Here is a 22,500-nt window from a genome sequence, read left to right on the forward strand (position 1 = left end):
GTACTGTGGCCAGATCAGACCCGTAGGACGCTGACGCTGACGTCGCTTGGCAAGCGGCTCCCGTCGGTCGGTTCGGGGGACGGACGGCTCGCGTGAGGGTTGGGGACGAAGCTCGGGAAGAGCGAACTCGGCAACGGGGGTGGCACGTCGGTCGGGCTTGGCCAGCGGGGGCCGAGGATGAACCGTGCGGGCACGGCGGTGGTCCGGGGGAAAGGCGTCGGCCTCCCAGGCCCGAGCTGGGGGAACGTGCGATGACCCAGGCGGGAAGCTGCGCCCCGTCCGAGTCAGACTCGGTCGTTGCGGCCCGCTGAGGCTCGCTTCGTTTCCGTAAAGCGGGGGTCGGGGGCGCGGCGCTGTGCCGGCGACTTGCCCGCGCGAGGCGCGCGCGCCGAGGCCCAAGCGGGAAGCTGCGCCCCGTCCGAGTCAGACTCGGTCGTTGCGGCCCGCCGGTCTCGCGCTACGGCCAGGATGCGGAGTTTGATCGACACTGGTGGGAGCCGGGGGGTCGAAGGGGTTCCGGCCGCCCCGCCGTCCTCAGCGCCGCTGTCACCCAGACGGGAAGCTGCGCCCCGTCCGAGTCAGACTCGGTCGGTGCGGCCCGCTGTGGCCAGCTGGCAACTAGCTACGGAAGGGTACCGGCGCTCCCGACGAACCCGCCGGGGTGGCTGGTGACCAACGCTGCGTTCGGCGCTTATTGCTGCGACCGGGAGGGAAGCTGCGCCCCGTCCGAGTCAGACTCGGTCGTTGCGGCCCCCCCGAGCCCGCACGCCTCTCGCGGAAGGTCATACGCCACCGGCGGCACGAAAGACGCCTCCCGCAACGCGGTAGTCGGGAAAGGCTATTCGGATAGTCGAGCAGAGTTGCGACAACACATCCCGCGGTGCCGTCTGGTTAGGCAAGGGTTTGAGAAACAGCATTCGCGGTAGACCGGCGCGGCCGGCGGACACCCACGCGGCGTGCCGCAATCGGATCGCGCGCTCGGCCTCCGTTGATTTCCTCTAGGTGGGGGATTCGGGGCGTCTCGGTCTCGCTGCCGTTCGGTCGCGCCAAGGCCTGCGGGGGCGGCGCGTAGCGCACGCTCTCGCGGCGGCCGAGGCGCTAGAGTGCGACCCGCAAGTGGGGAGGAACCGTCCACCCAACGCCGGCGCGAGCCGGGGCCGGTGGGGGCCCTACCAAGGCGGGTCATGAGTGCCAGTCGGTCAGTTCGGGAGAAGGGGAGGGTACTCGGAGGCCCGCCGGGAGCAGACGGGGGTCCGGAAGCTGAGGGGGGTGAAGGACGGCGGCCGGGAGCAGACGGCCGTCCCCGGGAGGGGGTGTTCGTTCACGTGCGGACGCCGGGAGCAGGCGGCCGTCACGCGATTCTGCCAACCGTTCCTACCGGCCTGTGTTTAAGGAGGCGGCCGGTCCTCCGTCCTTGGATGGATAAGATTCGCAGATTTTCGCCCGGCCTGTGTTTAAGGAGGCGGCCGGTTCCCTCCTTCCTTCCTTTCTTGGATGTATAACATTCGCAGATTTTCGCCCGGCCGGTGGTTTAAGGAGGCGGCCGGTCCTCCCTCCTTGGATGTATAACATTCGCAGATTTTCGCCCGGCCTATGTTTAGTGAGGCGACCGGTCCTCCCTCCTTGGATGTATAACATTCGCATATTTTCGCCCGGCCGGTGGTTTAAGGAGGCGGCCGGTCCTCCCTCCTTGGATGTATAACATTCGCAGATTTTCGCCCGGCCTATGTTTAGTGAGGCGACCGGTCCTCCGTGGAGAGCGACCCGCAAGTGGGGAGGAACCGTCCACCCAACGCCGGCGCGAGCCGGGGCCGGTGGGGGCCCTACCAAGGCGGGTCTCATTGCCTGTCGGTCAGTTCGGGAGAAGGTGGGGGTACTCGGAGGCCCGCCGGGAGCAGACGGGGGTCCGGAAGGTGAGGGGGTGAAGGACGGCGGTCGGGAGCAGACGGCCGTCCCCGGGAGGGGGTGTTCGTTCACGTGCGGACGCCGGGAGCAGGCGGCCGTCACGCAATTCTGCCAACCGTTCCCACCGGCCTGTGTTTAAGGAGGCGGCCGGTCCTCCACGAGAAGAATTCTGCCAAACGTTCCACCGGCCTGTGTTTAAGGAGGCGGCCGGTCCTCCCCGTCGTTCCGCCGGCTTGTGTTTAAGGAGGCGGCCGGTCCTCCACGAGAAGAATTCTGCCAAACGTTCCACCGGCCTGTGTTTAAGGAGGCGGCCGGTCCTCCCCGTCGTTCCGCCGGCTTGTGTTTAAGGAGGCGGCCGGTCCTCCACTATTCCTTCCTTGGATGGAAAGCATGTAGCACTTTGAAAATTTTCGAGCACTGTGACACTTTGAAAATTTTCGAGAGTTTTTGTACTTAGAAAATTTTTCGCTCTTGCACTTCCAGAGTGCTTTGCGGTAGCTCCTAGGTTCGCTGTCCGAGCATGTGAACACTTTTTGGGGGGGAACACATCGCTAGAGACACCAGCCGCCTGGTTCTCGGGGCCAAAACTTGTGTTCCCCACACTCGTTCTGACTATATTTTGCGATTTGGGGGTAAAGGTAATGAGTACAGTGACTAGGGGGACCAACTCATCGTACTCTGGCGCACCAACAGACCAAAGCTGGTACTGCACTTACCCCTGGTACCCCAACGCCTGGTACCTGACGGGCGAGAGGCTGATTTTTCGCTATTTGCGGCCGACCGAGGGAACCAGACAAAGCGGACACTTTACGGCGCAAGAGCCGTTGGCACTTAGAAATTTTTCGACAAAGTTGGCGCGAGCTCCAGAAGGAGAGGCTGATTTTTCGCTATTTGTGGCCGACCGAGGGAACCAGGCAAAGCGGACACTTTACGGCGCAAGAGCCGTTGGCACTTAGAAATTTTTTGACAAAGTTGGCGCGAGCTCCAGAAGGAGAGGCTGATTTTTCGCTATTTGTGGCCGACCGAGGGAACCAGGCAAAGCGGACACTTTACGGCGCAAGAGCCGTTGGCACTTAGAAAATATTCGCCAAAGTTGGCACGAGCTCCAGAAGGAGAGGCTGATTTTTCGCTATTTGTGGCCGACCGAGGGAACCAGACAAAGCGGACACATTACGGCGCAAGAGCCGTTGGCACTTAGAAAATATTCGCCAAAGTTGGCACGAGCTCCAGAAGGAGAGGCTGATTTTTCGCTATTTGTGGCCGACCGAGGGAACCAGACAAAGCGGACACTTTACGGCGCAAGAGCCGTTGGCACTTGCGCGAGCTCCAGAAGGAGAGGCTGATTTTTCGCTATTTGTGGCCGACCGAGGGAACCAGACAAAGCGGACACTTTACGGCGCAAGAGCCGTTGGCACTTAGAAAATATTCGCCAAAGTTGGCGCGAGCTCCAGAAGGAGAGGCTGATTTTTCGCTATTTGTGGCCGACCGAGGGAACCAGGCAAAGCGGACACATTACGGCGCAAGAGCCGTTGGCACTTAGGCGAGCTCCAGAAGGAGAGGCTGATTTTTCGCTATTTGTGGCCGACCGAGGGAACCAGGCAAAGCGGACACATTACGGCGCAAGAGCCGTTGGCACTTAGGCGAGCTCCAGAAGGAGAGGCTGATTTTTCGCCGTTTGTGGCCGACCGAGGGAACCAGGCAAAGCGGACACATTACGGCGCAAGAGCCGTTGGCACTTAGGCGAGCTCCAGAAGGAGAGGCTGATTTTTCGCTATTTGTGGCCGACCGAGGGAACCAGGCAAAGCGGACACATTACGGCGCAAGAGCCGTTGGCACTTAGGCGAGCTCCAGAAGGAGAGGCTGATTTTTCGCTATTTGTGGCCGACCGAGGGAACCAGGCAAAGCGGACACATTACGGCGCAAGAGCCGTTGGCACTTAGGCGAGCTCCAGAAGGAGAGGCTGGTTTTTCGCTATTTGTGGCCGACCGAGGGAACCAGGCAAAGCGGACACATTACGGCGCAAGAGCCGTTGGCACTTAGGCGAGCTCCAGAAGGAGAGGCTGATTTTTCGCTATTTGTGGCCGACCGAGGGAACCAGGCAAAGCGGACACTTTACGGCGCAAGAGCCGTTGGCACTTAGAAATTTTTTGACAAAGTTGGCGCGAGCTCCAGAAGGAGAGGCTGGTTTTTCGCTATTTGTGGCCGACCGAGGGAACCAGGCAAAGCGGACACATTACGGCGCAAGAGCCGTTGGCACTTAGGCGAGCTCCAGAAGGAGAGGCTGATTTTTCGCCGTTTGTGGCCGACCGAGGGAACCAGGCAAAGCGGACACATTACGGCGCAAGAGCCGTTGGCACTTAGGCGAGCTCCAGAAGGAGAGGCTGGTTTTTCGCTATTTGTGGCCGACCGAGGGAACCAGGCAAAGCGGACACATTACGGCGCAAGAGCCGTTGGCACTTAGGCGAGCTCCAGAAGGAGAGGCTGGTTTTTCGCCGTTTGTGGCCGACCGAGGGAACCAGGCAAAGCGGACACATTACGGCGCAAGAGCCGTTGGCACTTAGGCGAGCTCCAGAAGGAGAGGCTGGTTTTTCGCTATTTGTGGCCGACCGAGGGAACCAGGCAAAGCGGACACATTACGGCGCAAGAGCCGTTGGCACTTAGGCGAGCTCCAGAAGGAGAGGCTGATTTTTCGCCGTTTGTGGCCGACCGAGGGAACCAGGCAAAGCGGACACATTACGGCGCAAGAGCCGTTGGCACTTAGGCGAGCTCCAGAAGGAGAGGCTGGTTTTTCGCTATTTGTGGCCGACCGAGGGAACCAGGCAAAGCGGACACATTACGGCGCAAGAGCCGTTGGCACTTAGGCGAGCTCCAGAAGGAGAAGCTGATTTTTCGCCGTTTGTGGCCGACCGAGGGAACCAGGCAAAGCGGACACATTACGGCGCAAGAGCCGTTGGCACTTAGGCGAGCTCCAGAAGGAGAGGCTGGTTTTTCGCTATTTGTGGCCGACCGAGGGAACCAGGCAAAGCGGACACATTACGGCGCAAGAGCCGTTGGCACTTAGGCGAGCTCCAGAAGGAGAGGCTGATTTTTCGCCGTTTGTGGCCGACCGAGGGAACCAGGCAAAGCGGACACATTACGGCGCAAGAGCCGTTGGCACTTAGGCGAGCTCCAGAAGGAGAGGCTGGTTTTTCGCTATTTGTGGCCGACCGAGGGAACCAGGCAAAGCGGACACATTACGGCGCAAGAGCCGTTGGCACTTAGGCGAGCTCCAGAAGGAGAGGCTGATTTTTCGCCGTTTGTGGCCGACCGAGGGAACCAGGCAAAGCGGACACTTTACGGCGCAAGAGCCGTTGGCACTTAGAAATTTTTTGACAAAGTTGGCGCGAGCTCCAGAAGGAGAGGCTGGTTTTTCGCTATTTGTGGCCGACCGAGGGAACCAGGCAAAGCGGACACATTACGGCGCAAGAGCCGTTGGCACTTAGGCGAGCTCCAGAAGGAGAGGCTGATTTTTCGCCGTTTGTGGCCGACCGAGGGAACCAGGCAAAGCGGACACATTACGGCGCAAGAGCCGTTGGCACTTAGGCGAGCTCCAGAAGGAGAGGCTGGTTTTTCGCTATTTGTGGCCGACCGAGGGAACCAGGCAAAGCGGACACATTACGGCGCAAGAGCCGTTGGCACTTAGGCGAGCTCCAGAAGGAGAGGCTGGTTTTTCGCCGTTTGTGGCCGACCGAGGGAACCAGGCAAAGCGGACACATTACGGCGCAAGAGCCGTTGGCACTTAGGCGAGCTCCAGAAGGAGAGGCTGGTTTTTCGCTATTTGTGGCCGACCGAGGGAACCAGGCAAAGCGGACACATTACGGCGCAAGAGCCGTTGGCACTTAGGCGAGCTCCAGAAGGAGAGGCTGATTTTTCGCCGTTTGTGGCCGACCGAGGGAACCAGGCAAAGCGGACACATTACGGCGCAAGAGCCGTTGGCACTTAGGCGAGCTCCAGAAGGAGAGGCTGGTTTTTCGCTATTTGTGGCCGACCGAGGGAACCAGGCAAAGCGGACACATTACGGCGCAAGAGCCGTTGGCACTTAGGCGAGCTCCAGAAGGAGAGGCTGATTTTTCGCCGTTTGTGGCCGACCGAGGGAACCAGGCAAAGCGGACACATTACGGCGCAAGAGCCGTTGGCACTTAGGCGAGCTCCAGAAGGAGAGGCTGGTTTTTCGCTATTTGTGGCCGACCGAGGGAACCAGGCAAAGCGGACACATTACGGCGCAAGAGCCGTTGGCACTTAGGCGAGCTCCAGAAGGAGAGGCTGATTTTTCGCCGTTTGTGGCCGACCGAGGGAACCAGGCAAAGCGGACACATTACGGCGCAAGAGCCGTTGGCACTTAGGCGAGCTCCAGAAGGAGAGGCTGGTTTTTCGCTATTTGTGGCCGACCGAGGGAACCAGGCAAAGCGGACACATTACGGCGCAAGAGCCGTTGGCACTTAGGCGAGCTCCAGAAGGAGAGGCTGATTTTTCGCCGTTTGTGGCCGACCGAGGGAACCAGGCAAAGCGGACACATTACGGCGCAAGAGCCGTTGGCACTTAGGCGAGCTCCAGAAGGAGAGGCTGGTTTTTCGCTATTTGTGGCCGACCGAGGGAACCAGGCAAAGCGGACACATTACGGCGCAAGAGCCGTTGGCACTTAGAAAATATTCGCCAAAGTTGGCACGAGCTCCAGAAGGAGAGGCTGATTTTTCGCTATTTGTGGCCGACCGAGGGAACCAGGCAAAGCGGACACATTACGGCGCAAGAGCCGTTGGCACTTAGGCGAGCTCCAGAAGGAGAGGCTGATTTTTCGCCGTTCGTGGCCGACCGAGGGAACCAGGCAAAGCGGACACATTACGGCGCAAGAGCCGTTGGCACTTAGAAAATATTCGCCAAAGTTGGCACGAGCTCCAGAATGAGAGGCTGATTTTTCGCCGTTTGTGGCCGACCGAGGGAACCAGGCAAAGCGGACACATTACGGCGCAAGAGCCGTTGGCACTTAGGCGAGCTCCAGAAGGAGAGGCTGATTTTTTCGCTATTTGTGGCCGACCGAGGGAACCAGGCAAAGCGGACACATTACGGCGCAAGAGCCGTTGGCACTTAGAAAATATTCGCCAAAGTTGGCACGAGCTCCAGAATGAGAGGCTGATTTTTCGCCGTTTGTGGCCGACCGAGGGAACCAGACAAAGCGGACACATTACGGCGCAAGAGCCGTTGGCACTTAGGCGAGCTCCAGAAGGAGAGGCTGATTTTTTCGCTATTTGTGGCCGACCGAGGGAACCAGGCAAAGCGGACACATTACGGCGCAAGAGCCGTTGGCACTTAGAAAATATTCGCCAAAGTTGGCACGAGCTCCAGAATGAGAGGCTGATTTTTCGCCGTTTGTGGCCGACCGAGGGAACCAGGCAAAGCGGACACATTACGGCGCAAGAGCCGTTGGCACTTAGGCGAGCTCCAGAAGGAGAGGCTGATTTTTTCGCTATTTGTGGCCGACCGAGGGAACCAGGCAAAGCGGACACATTACGGCGCAAGAGCCGTTGGCACTTAGAAAATATTCGCCAAAGTTGGCACGAGCTCCAGAATGAGAGGCTGATTTTTCGCCGTTTGTGGCCGACCGAGGGAACCAGACAAAGCGGACACATTACGGCGCAAGAGCCGTTGGCACTTAGGCGAGCTCCAGAAGGAGAGGCTGATTTTTCGCTATTTGTGGCCGACCGAGGGAACCAGGCAAAGCGGACACTTTACGGCGCAAGAGCCGTTGGCACTTAGAAAATATTCGCCAAAGTTGGCACGAGCTCCAGAAGGAGAGGCTGATTTTTCGCCGTTTGTGGCCGACCGAGGGAACCAGACAAAGCGGACACATTACGGCGCAAGAGCCGTTGGCACTTAGGCGAGCTCCAGAAGGAGAGGCTGATTTTTCGCTATTTGTGGCCGACCGAGGGAACCAGGCAAAGCGGACACTTTACGGCGCAAGAGCCGTTGGCACTTAGAAAATATTCGCCAAAGTTGGCGCGAGCTCCAGAAGGAGAGGCTGATTTTTCGCCGTTTGTGGCCGACCGAGGGAACCAGACAAAGCGGACACATTACGGCGCAAGAGCCGTTGGCACTTAGGCGAGCTCCAGAAGGAGAGGCTGATTTTTCGCTATTTGTGGCCGACCGAGGGAACCAGGCAAAGCGGACACTTTACGGCGCAAGAGCCGTTGGCACTTAGAAAATATTCGCCAAAGTTGGCGCGAGCTCCAGAAGGAGAGGCTGATTTTTCGCCGTTTGTGGCCGACCGAGGGAACCAGACAAAGCGGACACATTACGGCGCAAGAGCCGTTGGCACTTAGAATATTTTTGCCAAAGTTGGCGCGAGCTCCAGAAGGAGAGGCTGATTTTTCGCCGTTCGTGGCCGACCGAGGGAACCAGGCAAAGCGGACACATTACGGCGCAAGAGCCGTTGGCACTTAGAAAATATTCGCCAAAGTTGGCGCGAGCTCCAGAAGGAGAGGCTGATTTTTCGCCGTTCGTGGCCGACCGAGGGAACCAGGCAAAGCGGACACATTACGGCGCAAGAGCCGTTGGCACTTAGAAAATATTCGCCAAAGTTGGCGCGAGCTCCAGAAGGAGAGGCTGATTTTTCGCCGTTCGTGGCCGACCGAGGGAACCAGGCAAAGCGGACACATTACGGCGCAAGAGCCGTTGGCACTTAGAAAATATTCGCCAAAGTTGGCGCGAGCTCCAGAAGGAGAGGCTGATTTTTCGCCGTTCGTGGCCGACCGAGGGAACCAGACAAAGCGGACACATTACGGCGCAAGAGCCGTTGGCACTTAGAAAATATTCGCCAAAGTTGGCGCGAGCTCCAGAAGGAGAGGCTGATTTTTCGCCGTTCGTGGCCGACCGAGGGAACCAGACAAAGCGGACACATTACGGCGCAAGAGCCGTTGGCACTTAGAAAATATTCGCCAAAGTTGGCGCGAGCTCCAGAAGGAGAGGCTGATTTTTCGCTGTTTGTGGCCGACCGAGGGAACCAGACAAAGCGGACACATTACGGCGCAAGAGCCGTTGGCACTTAGAAAATATTTGCCAAAGTTGGCGCGAGCTCCAGAAGGAGAGGCTGATTTTTCGCCATTCGTGGCCGACCGAGGGAACCAGACAAAGCGGACACATTACGGCGCAAGAGCCGTTGGCACTTAGAAAATATTCGCCAAAGTTGGCGCGAGCTCCAGAAGGAGAGGCTGATTTTTCGCTGTTTGTGGCCGACCGAGGGAACCAGACAAAGCGGACACATTACGGCGCAAGAGCCGTTGGCACTTAGAAAATATTTGCCAAAGTTGGCGCGAGCTCCAGAAGGAGAGGCTGATTTTTCGCCATTCGTGGCCGACCGAGGGAACCAGACAAAGCGGACAGCTTGTGCGGCAGCCCACGCTGGCACTTAGAAAATATTCTGAAATTCTCACCGACTTCCGTGGTGGAGAGGCCGAATTTTTGCGATTCGGGTCCGAAAGGAGAACCGTCGCAATTCGGACAGCTTGTGCGGCAGCCCACGCTGGCACTTAGAAAATATTCTGAAATTCTCACCGACCTCCGTGGTGGAGAGGCCGGATTTTCGACATTCGGATCCGACCGGGGAACCGTCGCCACTCGGACAAGTTGTGCGGCAGCCCACGCTCGCACTTAGAAAATATTCTGAAATTCTCACCGACCTCCGTGGTGGAGAGGCCGAATTTTCGACATTCGTGGCCGACCGGGGAACCGTCGCCACTCGGACAACTTGTGCGGCAGCCCTCGGTGATTTTAGGACCGCTTTTTCACCCTCGCTGTCCGACCGGAGAACCGTCGTAGCTCGGACAGTTCGTGTGCCAGCATCCGCTGGCACTTAGAAAATTTTAAAAAAGAAAAAAATAGTCTTCTGCATATACGTTCTGACTATATTTTGCGATTAGGGGGTAAAGGTAATGAGTACAGTGACTAGGGGGACCAACTCATCGTACTCTGGCGCACCAACACGCCAAGGTTGGTACTGCACTTAGGCTGATTTTTGCGCTATTCGCGGCCGACCGGGGAACCAGCGCGGAGCGGACACATTACGGCGAATGAGCCGTTGGCACTTAGAAAATTTTTGAGCTTTTTTCGAACTTCCGTGAGGCTGATTTTGCGCTATTCGCGGCCGACCGGGGAACCAGCGCGGAGCGGACACATTACGGCGAATGAGCCGTTGGCACTTAGAAAATTTTTGAGCTTTTTTCGAACTTCCGTGAGGCTGATTTTGCGCTATTCGCGGCCGACCGGGGAACCAGCGCGGAGCGGACACATTACGGCGAATGAGCCGTTGGCACTTAGAAAATTTTTGAGCTTTTTTCGGACTTCCGTGTGGAGCTTTGGGGCCGTTCCGCCTAACTTTTTATGCCCGATTAGGCTTCCAGGGAGGCGGCTAAGCATTATTGACCAATCATGGAGCTTTTTTGGGACTTCCGTGTGGAGCTTTGGGGCCGTTCCGCCTAACTTTTTATGCCCGATTAGGCTTCCAGGGAGGCGGCTAAGCATTATTGACCAATCATGGAGCTTTTTTGGGACTTCCGTGTGGAGCTTTGGAGCCGTTCCGCCTAACTTTTTATGCCCGATTAGGCTTCCAGGGAGGCGGCTAAGCATTATTGACCAATCATGGAGCTTTTTTGGGACTTCCGTGTGGAGCTTTGGGGCCGTTCCGCCTAGCTTTTTATGCCCGATTAGGCTTCCAGGGAGGCGGCTAAGCATTATTGACCAATCATGGAGCTTTTTTGGGACTTCCGTGTGGAGCTTTGGGGCCGTTCCGCCTAACTTTTTATGCCCGATTAGGCTTCCAGGGAGGCGGCTAAGCATTATTGACCAATCATGGAGCTTTTTTGGGACTTCCGTGTGGAGCTTTGGGGCCGTTCCGCCTAGCTTTTTATGCCCGATTAGGCTTCCAGGGAGGCGGCTAAGCATTATTGACCAATCATGGAGCTTTTTTGGGACTTCCGTGTGGAGCTTTGGGGCCGTTCCGCCTAACTTTTTATGCCCGATTAGGCTTCCAGGGAGGCGGCTAAGCATTATTGACCAATCATGGAGCTTTTTTGGGACTTCCGTGTGGAGCTTTGGGGCCGTTCCGCCTAGCTTTTTATGCCCGATTAGGCTTCCAGGGAGGCGGCTAAGCATTATTGACCAATCATGGAGCTTTTTTGGGACTTCCGTGTGGAGCTTTGGGGCCGTTCCGCCTAACTTTTTATGCCCGATTAGGCTTCCAGGGAGGCGGCTAAGCATTATTGACCAATCATGGAGCTTTTTTGGGACTTCCGTGTGGAGCTTTGGGGCCGTTCCGCCTAGCTTTTTATGCCCGATTAGGCTTCCAGGGAGGCGGCTAAGCATTATTGACCAATCATGGAGCTTTTTTGGGACTTCCAGCCGGTGCTTTGGGGGCCTTCCCCCTCACTTTCTACGCCCGATTGGGCTTCCAGGGACGCGGCTAAGCATTTTTAACAGAAATGGAGCTTTTTGAGGACCTCCACACGGAGCTCCAGGGCCGGTCCGCCTCACTTTTTACGCCCGATTACGCTTCCAGGGACGCGGCTAAGCATTTTTAACACGTTATGGAGCTTTTTGAGGACCTCCACACGGAGCTCCAGGGCCGGTCCGCCTCACTTTTTACGCCCGATTAGATTTGCATAATAATTTGGAACACGGTGCCGTGTTCCAAATTATTATGCGGGCTGGTGCTTGGGGCTGGCGTCCGCCTATAGTGGTTTAATTTCGGGAGGAAGATTCATTTTCGTCCCAAGCCCGCCGCTGGAGAAAATCTTAGGTACCAGGAGTGGATTTTTTTTGTCCACTCAGGAGGGGGACGTTGACTGGTTCGGTGTCCGGGGGAAAGTGCTCTTTTCTCGGCCAGGAGAAAGATGAGACTCCGAGCCCGCCGCTGGAGAAAATTTTAGGTACCAGGAGCGGATTTTTTTTTCTCCAGGGGCGTTCCGCCTAACATTTTACGCCCGATTACGCTTCCAGGGACGCGGCTAAGCATTTTTAACACGTTATGGAGCTTTTTGAGGACCTCCACACGGAGCTTTAGGGCCGGTCCGCCTCACTTTTTACGCCCGATTACGCTTCCAGGGACGCGGCTAAGCATTTTTGACCAATCATGGAGCTTTTTTGGGACTTCCAGCCGGTGCTTTGGGGGCCTTCCCCCTCACTTTCTACGCCCGATTGGGCTTCCAGGGACGCGGCTAAGCATTTTTAACAGAAATGGAGCTTTTTGCGGAGCTCCAGCCGGTGCCACCGGCAGGCCGTGCACGCGGACGAGATGACCGAAAGAAGCTCCAGGAGAGCGGATGGACGCTTTTTAAGCACCGAGGCGGAGATCGCGGAGCTTTAATAGACTTCCAGCGGGCCCAAAGCGGCCAGGCAGACGGCGCAGCGCGACCTGGTACCTCGCACGGGACGCATCGCCCCCCCCGCGCACAGTTCCAGGGGGCCGGGATGACGTTTCAAAGCTGCCGCTGCAGCTGCGGCGGGGAGTGGCCTCCCTCCGGTGGACACGACGAGTAAATGACACCGGCCGCTGACGCAAACCCACGCCCGGCAGGAGAGCTCGGAAGGCGGCTAAGATTTCAAGGAAGACCCCCCCTGCGCAGACCTCCACTAGGCCGGGATGACTGTTCAGCTGCGGCGGGGAGTGGCCTCCCTCCGGTCGGCACGACGAGTAAATGACACCGGCCGCTGACGCAAACCCACGCCCGGCAGGAGAGCTCGGAAGGCGGCTAAGATTTCAAGGAAGACCCCCCCTGCGCAGACCTCCACTAGGCCGGGATGACTGTTCAGCTGCGGCGGGGAGTGGCCTCCCTCCGGTCGGCACGACGAGTAAATGACACCGGCCGCTGACGCAAACCCACGCCCGGCAGGAGAGCTCGGAAGGCGGCTAAGATTTCAAGGAAGACCCCCCCTGCGCAGACCTCCACTAGGCCGGGATGACTGTTCAGCTGTAGCGGGGAGTGGCCTCCCTCCGGTGGACACGACGAGTAAATGACACCGGCCGCTGACGCAAACCCACGCCCGGCAGGAGAGCTCGGAAGGCGGCTAAGATTTCAAGGAAGACCCCCCCTGCGCAGACCTCCACTAGGCCGGGATGACTGTTCAGCTGCGGCGGGGAGTGGCCTCCCTCCGGTCGGCACGACGAGTAAATGACACCGGCCGCTGACGCAAACCCACGCCCGGCAGGAGAGCTCGGAAGGCGGCTAAGATTTCAAGGAAGACCCCCCCTGCGCAGACCTCCACTAGGCCGGGATGACTGTTCAGCTGTAGCGGGGAGTGGCCTCCCTCCGGTCGGCACGACGAGTAAATGACACCGGCCGCTGACGCAAACCCACGCCCGGCAGGAGAGCTCGGAAGGCGGCTAAGATTTCAAGGAAGACCCCCCCTGCGCAGACCTCCACTAGGCCGGGATGACTGTTCAGCTGCGGCGGGGAGTGGCCTCCCTCCGGTCGGCACGACGAGTAAATGACACCGGCCGCTGACGCAAACCCACGCCGGACAGGAGAGCTCAAAAGCCGGGTAACATTTCAAGGAAGACCCCCCCTGCGCAGACCTCCACTAGGCCGGGATGACTGTTCAGCTGTGGCGGGGAGTGGCCTCCCTCCGGTCGGCACGACGAGTAAATGACACCGGCCGCTGACGCAAACCCACGCCGGACAGGAGAGCTCAAAAGCCGGGTAACATTTCAAGGAAGACCCCCCCTGCGCAGACCTCCACTAGGCCGGGATGACTGTTCAGCTGTGGCGGGGAGTGGCCTCCCTCCGGTCGGCACGACGAGTAAATGACACCGGCCGCTGACGCAAACCCACGCCGGACAGGAGAGCTCAAAAGCCGGGTAACATTTCAAGGAAGACCCCCCCTGCGCAGACCTCCACTAGGCCGGGATGACTGTTCAGCTGTGGCGGGGAGTGGCCTCCCTCCGGTCGGCACGACGAGTAAATGACACCGGCCGCTGACGCAAACCCACGCCGGACAGGAGAGCTCAAAAGCCGGGTAACATTTCAAGGAAGACCCCCCCTGCGCAGACCTCCACTAGGCCGGGATGACTGTTCAGCTGTGGCGGGGAGTGGCCTCCCTCCGGTCGGCACGACGAGTAAATGACACCGGCCGCTGACGCAAACCCACGCCGGACAGGAGAGCTCAAAAGCCGGGTAACATTTCAAGGAACGAACCACCGCGGAGCCAAAGAGGGGGCGCGGACGCGAAACTCACGCCGGGCAGGAGAGCTTGAAAGCCGGGTAACATTTCAAGGAACCACCGCTGACTATTTTGGGAAAATCTGAGATAAATATCACTTGCATAATAATTTGGAACACGGTCCCGTGTTCCAAATTATTATGCAAAATGTATTTAGACACCAGCAATCGCACTTAGATTTGTTTCTTTTTTCTTTCTTTTAGCTTCCATAATGTTACCGGGCGCTGACGCAAACCCACGCCGGGCAGGAGAGCTCAAAAGCCGGGTAACATTTCAAGGAAGCTATTTAGGAAAATCTGAGATAAATATCCTTTGCATAATAATTTGGAACACGGTCCCGTGTTCCAAATTATTATGCAAAATGTATTTAAGTGTCATAAAGATTACATTTTTTGTTTTTCAAGTACTGAAATCACCCTCAGTCATGGTACAGTCCATGGTAGTCTGCCAGGTGAGCGCAATTGTAGTAATTAACAAGTCTATTTAAGTTCCGCGTTTTTAAGCGTTCGGCCATTTCGTTCAACCATGGGGAGGAAAAAGGATCTCTCTGCTGTCGAGAAGCGTGAAATCGTTCGATGCCTTGGACAAGGTATGCAGACATTCGATATTGCACGAAAGCTTAAGCGCGACCATCGAACTTTGAAGAAATTCGTCGCTGATTCGGAGCAAACGCGCGTTCGTGCAGACAAAGGCACGACAAGGAAGGTTTCTGCAAGACAAACAAATCGAATCAAGAGGGCGGCTGCAAGCATGCCACTAAAGACGAGCAAACAAATATTCGACGCTGCTGGTGCCAGTGAAGTCCCACGAACGACGAGGTGCAGGATCCTCCAGAGGCTTGCAGTTGTGCGGAAACCCTCCATTCGGCCACCCCTGAACAACGCGAACAAGCAGAAACGGCTGCAGTGGGCCCAGACTTACATGAAGACAAATTTTCAGACAGTCCTGTTCACCGACGAGTGCCGTGCAACCTTGGATGGGCCAGGTAGGGTTTTTTAAGTTTTTCCTTGCACTTTTGAGAGCTCAGGGGATGCTTTGAGAATAATTGTCAATTTCTGTCTATGTGAAGCCCTTTGAGACTGCTTGTGATTTAGGGCTATACAAATAAACTTGATTTGACTTGACTTTACAGATGGATGGAGTCGTGGATGGTTGGTGGACGGCCACGATAGCCCAACAAGGCTGCGGCGTCAGCAGGGAGGTGGCGGAGTGATGTTTTGGGCCGGAATCATGGGGAGAGAGCTGCTTGGCCCCTTTAGGGTCCCTGAAGGCGTCAAAATTACGTCTGTTAACTACGTGGAATTTCTGACTCAACACTTCTGTCCATGGTACAACAGGAAGAACCGTGCTTTCCGTCAAAAGATCATCTTCATGCATGACAATGCACCATCTCATGCTGCAAGAAATACGTCAACGTCTTTGGCATCTATGGGAATAAAGGGAGAGAAACTGATGGTGTGGCCCCCATGCTCCCCTGACCTCAATCCTATTGAAAACTTGTGGAGCATCGTCAAGCAGAAAATCTACGAAGGTGGGAGGCAGTTCAATTCCAAAGAGCAGCTCTGGCAGGCTATTCTTAGATCCTGCCAAGAAATTCAACCAGAAACTGTACAAAAACTCACAAGTTCAGTGGATGGAAGAATCGTGAAGCTGCTGTTGAACAAAGGGTCCTATGTTAAAATGTAACTTTGTTTTTTATTGAAATAAAGGGTCCTATGTTAAAATGTAACTTGTTTGTCTTTTCTTTGAAATAGCTTTTGATTTCAGTAAATATGACCTCCTAATGCTGTAAATTCTTAAGATGGGCATTTCAGTTCATAAAAACCTATAAAATGTTATAAAACTCTGTTGTGCGTAATAATGTGGAACAGTGCATTTTAAGTTTTTTATTTTTTAAAAATTCTGTGATCATTCGGAGGTTTGTTCAATAAAATTAGAATTCATCAAAATAATGGTTGATGACTTGAAAATTATGCTGACTCATTTTGCATCGACTATTTAGGAAAATCTGAGATAAATGTCACTTGCATAATAATTTGGAACACGGTGTATGGAAGCCAAAAAAAAAAAAAATTCTAAGTGCGAGTGGGACCGGCCTGGGGGGCTTCCTTGAAAGCCCATCCGCCCTCCGAGCTCTCCCACCGGTCGTGGGTTGGCGTCCGCCACTGCTCAAAGCGAACTTCAAATCATCTGCTTAATAATGTGGAACGCCATTCTTGAGTAGTTTCTCCTTAATGTGGGCTCAACTGGCCGGTAATCATCACCGGTGTCTGAAATTGATCTCAGTTATCCAAAGAGCCCTGACACGGAATACCGTCCATGAGTTTAATTGAAAAACAAAAAATTTAATCTTTCTGACACATAAATACAATTTGCATAATAATTTGGAACACAGTGTAATGTACCGGGCGCGGACGCGAAACCCACGCCGGGCAGGAGAGCTCGAAAGGCGGCTAAGCATTCAAGGAAGCACCGTCTGGAGCTTCAGAGCCGTTCCGCCTGACTTTTAACGTAGAGTACCGGGCGCAAACCACTAACTCAAGCCCGGCATGGCAGCTCGAAAGGCGGCTAAGCATTCAAGGAAGCACCGTCTGGAGCTTCAGAGCCGTTCCGCCTGACTTTTAACGTAGAGTACCGGGCGCAAACCACTAACTCAAGCCCGGCATGGCAGCTCGAAAGGCGGCTAAGCATTCAAGGAAGCACCGTCTGGAGCTTCAGAGCCGTTCCGCCTGACTTTTAACGTAGAGTACCGGGCGCAAACCACTAACTCAAGCCCGGCATGGCAGCTCGAAAGGCGGCTAAGCATTCAAGGAAGCACCGTCTGGAGCTTCAGAGCCGTTCCGCCTGACTTTTAACGTAGAGTACCGGGCGCAAACCACTAACTCAAGCCCGGCATGGCAGCTCGAAAGGCGGCTAAGCATTCAAGGAAGCACCGTCTGGAGCTTCAGAGCCGTTCCGCCTGACTTTTAACGTAGAGTACCGGGCGCAAACCACTAACTCAAGCCCGGCATGGCAGCTCGAAAGGCGGCTAAGCATTCAAGGAAGCACCGTCTGGAGCTTCAGAGCCGTTCCGCCTGACTTTTAACGTAGAGTACCGGGCGCAAACCACTAACTCAAGCCCGGCATGGCAGCTCGAAAGGCGGCTAAGCATTCAAGGAAGCACCGTCTGGAGCTTCAGAGCCGTTCCGCCTGACTTTTAACGTAGAGTACCGGGCGCAAACCACTAACTCAAGCCCGGCATGGCAGCTCGAAAGGCGGCTAAGCATTCAAGGAAGCACCGTCTGGAGCTTCAGAGCCGTTCCGCCTGACTTTTAACGTAGAGTACCGGGCGCAAACCACTAACTCAAGCCCGGCATGGCAGCTCGAAAGGCGGCTAAGCATTCAAGGAAGCACCGTCTGGAGCTTCAGAGCCGTTCCGCCTGACTTTTAACGTAGAGTACCGGGCGCAAACCACTAACTCAAGCCCGGCATGGCAGCTCGAAAGGCGGCTAAGCATTCAAGGAAGCACCGTCTGGAGCTTCAGAGCCGTTCCGCCTGACTTTTAACGTAGAGTACCGGGCGCAAACCACTAACTCAAGCCCGGCATGGCAGCTCGAAAGGCGGCTAAGCATTCAAGGAAGCACCGTCTGGAGCTTCAGAGCCGTTCCGCCTGACTTTTAACGTAGAGTACCGGGCGCAAACCACTAACTCAAGCCCGGCATGGCAGCTCGAAAGGCGGCTAAGCATTCAAGGAAGCACCGTCTGGAGCTTCAGAGCCGTTCCGCCTGACTTTTAACGTAGAGTACCGGGCGCAAACCACTAACTCAAGCCCGGCATGGCAGCTCGAAAGGCGGCTAAGCATTCAAGGAAGCACCGTCTGGAGCTTCAGAGCCGTTCCGCCTGACTTTTAACGTAGAGTACCGGGCGCAAACCACTAACTCAAGCCCGGCATGGCAGCTCGAAAGGCGGCTAAGCATTCAAGGAAGCACCGTCTGGAGCTTCAGAGCCGTTCCGCCTGACTTTTAACGTAGAGTACCGGGCGCAAACCACTAACTCAAGCCCGGCATGGCAGCTCGAAAGGCGGCTAAGCATTCAAGGAAGCACCGTCTGGAGCTTCAGAGCCGTTCCGCCTGACTTTTAACGTAGAGTACCGGGCGCAAACCACTAACTCAAGCCCGGCATGGCAGCTCGAAAGGCGGCTAAGCATTCAAGGAAGCACCGTCTGGAGCTTCAGAGCCGTTCCGCCTGACTTTTAACGTAGAGTACCGGGCGCAAACCACTAACTCAAGCCCGGCATGGCAGCTCGAAAGGCGGCTAAGCATTCAAGGAAGCACCGTCTGGAGCTTCAGAGCCGTTCCGCCTGACTTTTAACGTAGAGTACCGGGCGCAAACCACTAACTCAAGCCCGGCATGGCAGCTCGAAAGGCGGCTAAGCATTCAAGGAAGCACCGTCTGGAGCTTCAGAGCCGTTCCGCCTGACTTTTAACGTAGAGTACCGGGCGCAAACCACTAACTCAAGCCCGGCATGGCAGCTCGAAAGGCGGCTAAGCATTCAAGGAAGCACCGTCTGGAGCTTCAGAGCCGTTCCGCCTGACTTTTAACGTAGAGTACCGGGCGCAAACCACTAACTCAAGCCCGGCATGGCAGCTCGAAAGGCGGCTAAGCATTCAAGGAAGCACCGTCTGGAGCTTCAGAGCCGTTCCGCCTGACTTTTAACGTAGAGTACCGGGCGCAAACCACTAACTCAAGCCCGGCATGGCAGCTCGAAAGGCGGCTAAGCATTCAAGGAAGCACCGTCTGGAGCTTCAGAGCCGTTCCGCCTGACTTTTAACGTAGAGTACCGGGCGCAAACCACTAACTCAAGCCCGGCATGGCAGCTCGAAAGGCGGCTAAGCATTCAAGGAAGCACCGTCTGGAGCTTCAGAGCCGTTCCGCCTGACTTTTAACGTAGAGTACCGGGCGCAAACCACTAACTCAAGCCCGGCATGGCAGCTCGAAAGGCGGCTAAGCATTCAAGGAAGCACCGTCTGGAGCTTCAGAGCCGTTCCGCCTGACTTTTAACGTAGAGTACCGGGCGCAAACCACTAACTCAAGCCCGGCATGGCAGCTCGAAAGGCGGCTAAGCATTCAAGGAAGCACCGTCTGGAGCTTCAGAGCCGTTCCGCCTGACTTTTAACGTAGAGTACCGGGCGCAAACCACTAACTCAAGCCCGGCATGGCAGCTCGAAAGGCGGCTAAGCATTCAAGGAAGCACCGTCTGGAGCTTCAGAGCCGTTCCGCCTGACTTTTAACGTAGAGTACCGGGCGCAAACCACTAACTCAAGCCCGGCATGGCAGCTCGAAAGGCGGCTAAGCATTCAAGGAAGCACCGTCTGGAGCTTCAGAGCCGTTCCGCCTGACTTTTAACGTAGAGTACCGGGCGCAAACCACTAACTCAAGCCGGCATGGCAGCTCGAAAGGCGGCTAAGCATTCAAGGAAGCACCGTCTGGAGCTTCAGAGCCGTTCCGCCTGACTTTTAACGTAGAGTACCGGGCGCAAACCACTAACTCAAGCCCGGCATGGCAGCTCGAAAGGCGGCTAAGCATTCAAGGAAGCGACGCCGGCCGGTCCGCGGGCCAAATAGGGTCCAGTAAAGTACCGGGCGCAAACCACTAACTCAAGCCCGGCATGGCAGCTCGAAAGGCGGCTAAGCATTCAAGGAAGCGACGCCGGCCGGTCCGCGGGCCAAATAGGGTCCAGTAAAGTACCGGGCGCAAACCACTAACTCAAGCCCGGCATGGCAGCTCGAAAGGCGGCTAAGCATTCAAGGAAGCGACGCCGGCCGGTCCGCGGGCCAAATAGGGTCCAGTAAAGTACCGGGCGCGGCCACTAACGCCTTGTGGCGGTCGCCTTGTGGCGGTCGGGGGGTGGCGGTCGGGGCTGGCGCTTGGGGCCGGTGGCGGTCGCCTTGTGGCGGTCGCCTTGTGGCGGTCGGGGGGTGGCGGTCGGGGCTGGCGCTTGGGGCCAGTGGCGGTCGCCTTGTGGCGGTCGCCTTGTGGCGGTCGCCTTGTGGCGGTCGCCTTGTGGCGGTCGCCTTGTGGCGGTCGGGGGGGTGGCGGTCGGGGCTGGCGCTTGGGGCCAGTGGCGGTCGCCTTGTGGCGGTCGCCTTGTGGCGGTCGCCTTGTGGCGGTCGCCTTGTGGCGGTCGCCTTGTGGCGGTCGGGGCTGGCGCTTGGGGCCGGTGGCGGTCGCCTTGTGGCGGTCGCCTTGTGGCGGTCGCCTTGTGGCGGTCGCCTTGTGGCGGTCGCCTTGTGGCGGTCGGGGGGTGGCGGTCGGGGCTGGCGCTTGGGGCCAGTGGCGGTCGCCTTGTGGCGGTCGCCTTGTGGCGGTCGCCTTGTGGCGGTCGCCTTGTGGCGGTCGCCTTGTGGCGGTCGCCTTGTGGCGGTCGGGGGGTGGCGGTCGGGGCTGGCGCTTGGGGCCGGTGGCGGTCGCCTTGTGGCGGTCGCCTTGTGGCGGTCGGGGGGTGGCGGTCGGGGCTGGCGCTTGGGGCCGGTGGCGGTCGCCTTGTGGCGGTCGCCTTGTGGCGGTCGCCTTGTGGCGGTCGGGGGGTGGCGGTCGGGGCTGGCGCTTGGGGCCGGTGGCGGTCGCCTTGTGGCGGTCGCCTTGTGGCGGTCGCCTTGTGGCGGTCGGGGGGTGGCGGTCGGGGCTGGCGCTTGGGGCTGGCGTCCGCCAATAGTGGTTTAATTTCGGGAGGAAGATTGATTTTCGTCCCAAGCCCGCCGCTGGAGAAAATTTTAGGTACCAGGAGTGGATTTTTTTTGTCCACTCAGGAGGGGGACGTTGGCTGGTTTGGTGTCCGGGGGAAAGTGCTCTTTTCTCGGCCAGGAGAAAGATTAGACTCCCAGACCGCCGCTGGAGAAAATTCTAGGTACCAGGAGTGGATTTTTTTTGTCCACTCAGGAGGGGGACGTGCTTTGTTGTCCGGGGGAAAGTGCTCTTTTCTCTGCCAGGAGAAAGATTAGACTCCCAGCCCGCCGCTGGAGAAAATCTTAGGTACCAGGAGTGGATTTTTTTTGTCCACTCAGGAGGGGGACGTGCTTTGTTGTCCGGGGAGAGTGCTCTTTTCTCGGCCAGGAGAAAGATTAGACTCCCAGCCCGCCGCTGGAGAAAATTCTAGGTACCAGGAGTGGATTTTTTTTGTCCACTCAGGAGGGGGACGTGCTTTGTTGTCCGGGGGAAAGTGCTCTTTTCTCTGCCAGGAGAAAGATTAGACTCCCAGCCCGCCGCTGGAGAAAATCTTAGGTACCAGGAGTGGATTTTTTTTGTCCACTCAGGAGGGGGACGTGCTTTGTTGTCCGGGGAGAGTGCTCTTTTCTCGGCCAGGAGAAAGATTAGACTCCCAGCCCGCCGCTGGAGAAAATTCTAGGTACCAGGAGTGGATTTTTTTTGTCCACTCAGGAGGGGGACGTGCTTTGTTGTCCGGGGAGAGTGCTCTTTTCTCGGCCAGGAGAAAGATTAGACTCCCAGCCCGCCGCTGGAGAAAATTCTAGGTACCAGGAGTGGATTTTTTTTGTCCACTCAGGAGGGGGACGTGCTTTGTTGTCCGGGGAGAGTGCCTGGTCCCCGGACCAGCCTCTTAGGCGCGCCCGCTGTCATTCTCCGGAGATTAAGTTATACTAAGGGGAGGCTGCCTCCTCCCGCCTGCTGCCCGAGGATGCTGCCTCATCCCCGGACTGGCCTCTTGCGCGCGCCCGCTGTCATTCTCCGGAGACTAAGTTATACTAAGGGGAGGCTGCCTCCTCCCGCCTGCTGCCCGAGGATGCTGCCTCATCCCCGGACTGGCCTCTTGCGCGCGCCCGCTGTCATTCTCCGGAGACTAAGTTATACTAAGGGGAGGCTGCCTCCTCCCGCCTGCTGCCCGAGGATGCTGCCTCATCCCCGGACTGGCCTCTTGCGCGCGCCCGCTGTCATTCTCCGGAGACTAAGTTATACTAAGGGGAGGCTGCCTCCTCCCGCCTGCTGCCCGAGGATGCTGCCTCATCCCCGGACTGGCCTCTTGCGCGCGCCCGCTGTCATTCTCCGGAGACTAAGTTATACTAAGGGGAGGCTGCCTCCTCCCGCCTGCTGCCCGAGGATGCTGCCTCATCCCCGGACTGGCCTCTTGCGCGCGCCCGCTGTCATTCTCCGGAGACTAAGTTATACTAAGGGGAGGCTGCCTCCTCCCGCCTGCTGCCCGAGGATGCTGCCTCATCCCCGGACTGGCCTCTTGCGCGCGCCCGCTGTCATTCTCCGGAGACTAAGTTATACTAAGGGGAGGCTGCCTCCTCCCGCCTGCTGCCGGAGGATGCTGCCTCATCCCCGGACTGGCCTCTTGCGCGCGCCCGCTGTCATTCT

Source organism: Syngnathus typhle, unplaced genomic scaffold, assembly GCF_033458585.1.
Source record: "Syngnathus typhle isolate RoL2023-S1 ecotype Sweden unplaced genomic scaffold, RoL_Styp_1.0 HiC_scaffold_221, whole genome shotgun sequence".
Classification (NCBI taxonomy): Eukaryota; Metazoa; Chordata; class Actinopteri; order Syngnathiformes; family Syngnathidae; genus Syngnathus; species Syngnathus typhle.